Here is a 6,342-nt window from a genome sequence, read left to right on the forward strand (position 1 = left end):
ATCTAATCGAGGGGTTCAGGGTGGTTTATATATAGAATAACAGACACCCGGGAGTGAGTTACAGACTGGAATCTAATCGAGGGGTTCAGGGTGGTTTATACATAGAATAACAGATACCCGGGAGTGAGTTACAGAGTGGAATCTAATCGAGGGGTTCGGGGTGGTTTATATATAGAATAACAGATACCCGAGAGTGAGTTACAGACTGGAATCTAATCGAGGGGTTCGGGGTGGTTTATATATAGAATAACAGATACCCGGGAGTGAGTGACAGACTGGAATCTAATCGAGGAGTTCGGGGTGGTTTATATATAGAATAACAGATACCCGGGAGTGAGTTACAGACTGGAATCTAATCGAGGGGTTCAGTGGGGTTTATATATAGAATAACAGATACCCGGGAGAGAGTTACAGACTGGAATCTAATCGAGGGGTTCAGGGTGGCTTATACATAGAATAACAGATACCCGGGAGTGAGTGACAGACTGGAATCTAATCGAGGAGTTTGGGGTGGTTGAGAGATAGAATAACAGATACCCGGGAGTGAGTTACAGACTGGAATCTAATCGAGGGGTTCAGGGGGGTTTATATATAGAATAACAGATACCCAGGAGTGAGTTACAGACTGGAATCTAATCGAGGGGTTCAGGGTGGTTTATATATAGAATAACAGATACCCGGGAGTGAGTTACAGACTGTAATCTAATCGAGGGGTTCGGGGTGCTTTATATACAGAATAACAGATACCCGGGAGTGAGTTACAGACTGGAATCTAATCGAGGGCTTTGGGGTGGTTTATATATAGAATAACAGATACCCGGGAGTGAGTTACAGACTGGAATCTAATCGAGGGGTACAGGGGTTTATATACAGAATAACAGATACCCGGGAGTGAGTTACAGGCTGGAATCTAATTGAGGGGTTCGGGGTGGTTTATATTTAGAATAACAGATACCCGGGAGTGAGTTACAGACTGGAATCTAATCGAGGGGTTCGGGATGGTTTATATATAGAATAACAGATACCCGGGTGTGAGTTACAGACTGGAATCTAATCAAGGGGTTCAGGGTGGTTTATATATAGAATAACAGATACCCGGGAGTGAGTTACAGACTGGAATCTGATCGAGGGGTTCGGGGTGGTTTATATATAGAATAACAGATACCCGGGAGTGAGTTACAGACTGGAATCTAATCGAGGGGTTCGGAGTGGTTTATATATAGAATAACAGAAACCCGGGAGTGAGTTACAGACTGGAATCTAATCGAGGGGTTCGGGGTGGTTTATATATAGAATATCAGATACCCGGGAGTGTGTTACAGACTGGAATCTAATCGAGCGGTTCAGGGTGGTTTATATATAGAATAACAGATACCCGGGAGTGAGTTACAGACTGGAATCTAATCGAGGGGTTCGGGGTGGTTTATATGTAGAATAACAGATACCCGGGAGTGAGTTACAGACTGGAATCTAATCGAGGGGTTCAGGGTGGTTTATATACAGAATAACAGATAGCCGGGAGTGAGTTACAGACTGGAATCTAATCGAGCGGTTCAGGGTGGTTTATAGTTAGAATAACAGATACCCGGGAGTGAGTTACAGACTGGAATCTAATTGAGGGGTTCGGGGTGGTTTATATATAGAATAACAGATACCCGGGAGTGAGTTACAGACTGGAATCTAATCGAGGGGTTCGGGGTGGTTTATATGTAGAATAACCGATACCCGGGAGTGAGTTACAGACTGGAATCTAATCGAGGGGTTCGGGATGGTTTATATATAGAATAACAGATACCCGGGAGTGAGTTACAGACTGGAATCTAATCGAGGGGTTCGGGATGGTTTATATATAGAATAACAGATACCCGGGAGTGAGTTACAGACTGGAATCTAATCGAGGGGTTCAGGGTGGTTTATATATAGAATAACAGATACCCGGGAGTGAGTTACAGACTGGAATCTAATCGAGGGGGTCGGGGTGGTTTATATATAGAATTACAGATACCCGGGAGTGAGTTACAGACTGGAATCTAATCGAGGGGTTCAGGGTGGTTTTTATATAGATTAACAGATACCCGGGAGTGAGTTACAGACTGGAATCTAATCGAGGGGTTCGTGGTGGTTTATATATAGAATAACAGATACCCGGGAGTGAGTTACAGACTGGAATCTATCGAGGGGTTCGGGGTGGTTTATATATAGAATAACAGATACCCGGGTGTGAGTTACAGACTGGAATCGAATCGAGAGGTTCGGGGTGGTTTATATATAGAATAACAGATACCCGGGAGTGAGTTACAGACTGGAATCTAATCGAGGGGTTCGGGGTGGTTTATATATAGAATAACAGATACCCGGGAGTGAGTTACAGACTGGAATCTAATCGAGGTGTTCAGGGTGGTTTATATATAGAATAACAGATACCCGGGAGTGAGTTACAGACTGGAATCTAATCGAGGGGTTCCGGGTGGTTTATATATAGAATAACAGAAACCCGGGAGTGAGTTACAGACTGGAATCTAATCGAGTGGTTCGGGGTGGTTTATATATAGAATAACAGATACCCGGGAGTGAGTTACAGACTGGAATCTAATCGAGGGGTTCGGGGTGGTTTATATATAGAATAACAGATACCCGGGAGTGAGTTACAGACTGGAATCTAATCGAGAGGTTCGGGGTGGTTTATATATAGAATAACAGATACCCGGGAGTGAGTTACAGGCTGGAATCTAACCGAGGGGGTCGGGGTGGTTAATATATAGAATAACAGATACCCGGGAGTGAGTTACAGGCTGGAATCTAATCGAGGGGTTCGGGGTGGTTTATATATAGAATAACAGATACCCGGGAGTGAGTTACAGGCTGGAATCTAACCGAGGGGGTCGGGGTGGTTAATATATAGAATAACAGATACCCGGGAGTGAGTTACACACTGGAATCTAATCGAGGGGTTCGGGGTGGTTAATATATAGAATAACAGATACCCGGGAGTGAGTTACAGACTGGAATCTAATCGAGGGGTTCGGGGTGGTTTATATATAGAATAACAGATACCCGGGAGTGAGTTACAGACTGGAATCTAATCGAGAGGTTCGGGGTGGTTTATATATCGAATAACAGATACCCGGGAGTGAGTTACAGACTGGAATCTAATCGAGGGGTTCGGGGTGGTTTATATATAGAATAACAGATACCCGGGAGTGAGTTACAGACTGGAATCTAATCGAGGGGTTCGGGGTGGTTTATATATAGAATAACAGATACCCGGGAGTGAGTTACAGACTGGAATCTAATCGAGGGGTTCGGGGTGGTTTATATATAGAATAACAGATACCCGGGAGTGAGTTACAGACTGGAATCTAATCGAGAGGTTCGGGGTGGTTTATATATAGAATAACAGATACCCGGGAGTGAGTTACAGACTGGAATCTAATCGAGGGGTTCGGGGTGGTTTATATATAGAATAACAGATACCCGGGAGTGAGTTACAGACTGGAATCTAATCGAGGGGTTCGGGGTGGTTTATATATAGAATAACAGATACCCGGGAGTGAGTTACAGACTGGAATCTAATCGAGGGGTTCGGGGTGGTTTATATATAGAATAACAGATACCCGGGAGCGAGTTACAGACTGGAATCTAATCGAGGTGTTCGGGGTGGTTTATATATAGAATAACAGATACCCGGGAGTGAGTTAATGACTGGAATCTAATCGAGGGGTTCGGGGTGGTTTATATATAGAATAACAGATACCCGGGAGTGAGTTACAGACTGGAATATAATCGAGGGGTTCGGGGTGGTTTATTTTAGAATAACAGATACCCGGGAGTGAGTTACAGACTGGAATATAATCGAGGGGTTCGGGGTGGTTTATATATAGAATAACAGATACCCGGGAGTGAGTTACAGACTGGAATCTAATCGAGGGGTTCGGGGTGGTTTATATATAGAATAACAGATACCCGGGAGTGAGTTACAGACTGGAATATAATCGAGGGGTTCGGGGTGGTTTATATATAGAATAACAGATACCCGGGAGTGAGTTACAGGCTGGAATCTAACCGAGGGGGTCGGGGTGGTTAATATATAGAATAACAGATACCCGGGAGTGAGTTACAGACTGGAATCTAATCGAGGGGTTCGGGGTGGTTAATATATAGAATAACAGATACCCGGGAGTGAGTTACAGACTGGAATCTAATCGAGGGGTTCGGGGTGGTTTATATATAGAATAACAGATACCCGGGAGTGACTTACAGACTGGAATCTAATCGAGAGGTTCGGGGTGGTTTATATATAGAATAACAGATACCCGGGAGTGAGTTACAGACTGGAATCTAATCGAGGGGTTCGGGGTGGTTTATATATAGAATAACAGATACCCGGGAGTGAGTTACAGACTGGAATCTAATCGAGGGGTTCGGGGTGGTTTATATATAGAATAACAGATACCCGGGAGTGAGTTACAGACTGGAATCTAATCGAGAGTTTCGGGGTGGTTTATATATAGAATAACAGATACCCGGGAGTGAGTTACAGACTGGAATCTAATCGAGGGGTTCGGGGTGGTTTATATATAGAATAACAGATACCCGGGAGTTAGGTACAGACTGGAATCTAATCGAGGGGTGCGGGGTGGTTTATATATAGAATAACAGATACCCGGGAGTGAGTTACAGACTGGAATCTAATCGAGGGGTTCCGGGTGGTTTATATATAGAATAACAGATACCCGGGAGTGAGTTACAGACTGGATTCTAATCGAGGAGTTCAGTGTGGTTTATATATAGAATAACAGATACTCGGGAATGAGTCACAGACTGGAATCTAATCGAGGGGTTCGGGGTGGTTTATATATAGAATAACAGATACCCGGGAGTGAGTCACAGACTGGAATCTAATCGAGGGGTTCGGGGTGGTTTATATATAGAATAACAGATCCCCGGGAGTGAGTTACAGACTGGAATCTAATCGAGGGGTTCGGGGTGGTTTATATATAGAATAACAGATACGCGGGAGTGAGTTACAGACTGGAATCTAATCGAGGGGTTCGGGGTGGTTTATATATAGAATAACAGATACCCGGGAGTGAGTTACAGACTGGAATCTAATCGAGGGGTTCGGGGTGGTTTATATATAGAATAACAGATCCCCGGGAGTGAGTTACAGACTGGAATCTAATCGAGGGGTTCGGGGTGGTTTATATATAGAATAACAGATACGCGGGAGTGAGTTACAGACTGGAATCTAATCGAGGGGTTCGGGGTGGTTTATATATAGAATAACAGATACCCGGGAGTGAGTCACAGACTGGAATCTAATCGAGGGGTTCGGGGTGGTTTATATATAGAATAACAGATCCCCGGGAGTGTGTTACAGACTGGAATCTAATCGAGGGGTTCGGGGTGGTTTATATATAGAATAACAGATACCCGGGAGTGAGTTACAGACTGGAATCTAATCGAGGGGTTCGGGGGGTTTATATATAGAATAACAGATACCCGGGAGTGAGTTACAGACTGGAATCTAATCGAGGGGTTCGGGGGGTTTATATATAGAATAACAGATACCCGGGAGTGAGTTACAGACTGGAATCTAATCGAGGGGTTCGGGGGGTTTATATATAGAATAACAGATACCCGGGTTGTGAGTTACAGACTGGAATCTAATCGAGGGGTTCGGGTGGTTTAAATATAGAATAACAGATACCCGGGAGCGAGTTACAGACTGGAATCTAATCGAGGGGTTCGGGGTGGTTTATATATAGAATAACAGATACCCGGGAGTGAGTTACAGACTGGAATCTAATCGAGGGGTTCGGGGTGGTTTATATATAGAATAACAGATACCCGGGAGTGAGTTACAGACTGGAATCTAATCGAGTGGTTCGGGGTGGTTCATAAATAGAATAACAGATACCCGGGAGTGAGTTACAGACTGGAATCTAATCGAGGGGTTCGGGGTGGTTTATATATAGAATAACAGATACCCGGGAGTGAGTTACAGACTGGAATCTAATCGAGGGGTTCGGGGTGGTTTATATATAGAATAACAGATACCCGGGAGTGAGTTACAGACTGGAATCTAATCGAGTGGTTCGGGGTGGTTCATAAATAGAATAACAGATACCTGGGAGTGAGTTACAGACTGGAATCTAATCGAGGGGTTCGGGGTGGTTTATATATAGAATAACAGATACCCGGGAGTGAGTTACAGACTGGAATCTAATCGAGGGGTTCGGGGTGGTTTATATATAGAATAACAGATACCCGGGAGTGAGTTACAGACTCGAATCTAATCGAGGGGTTCGGGGGGGGTTTATATATAGAATAACAGATACC

The sequence above is a fragment of the Scyliorhinus torazame genome, chromosome 24 (assembly GCF_047496885.1).
Source record: "Scyliorhinus torazame isolate Kashiwa2021f chromosome 24, sScyTor2.1, whole genome shotgun sequence".
NCBI lineage: Eukaryota > Metazoa > Chordata > Chondrichthyes > Carcharhiniformes > Scyliorhinidae > Scyliorhinus > Scyliorhinus torazame.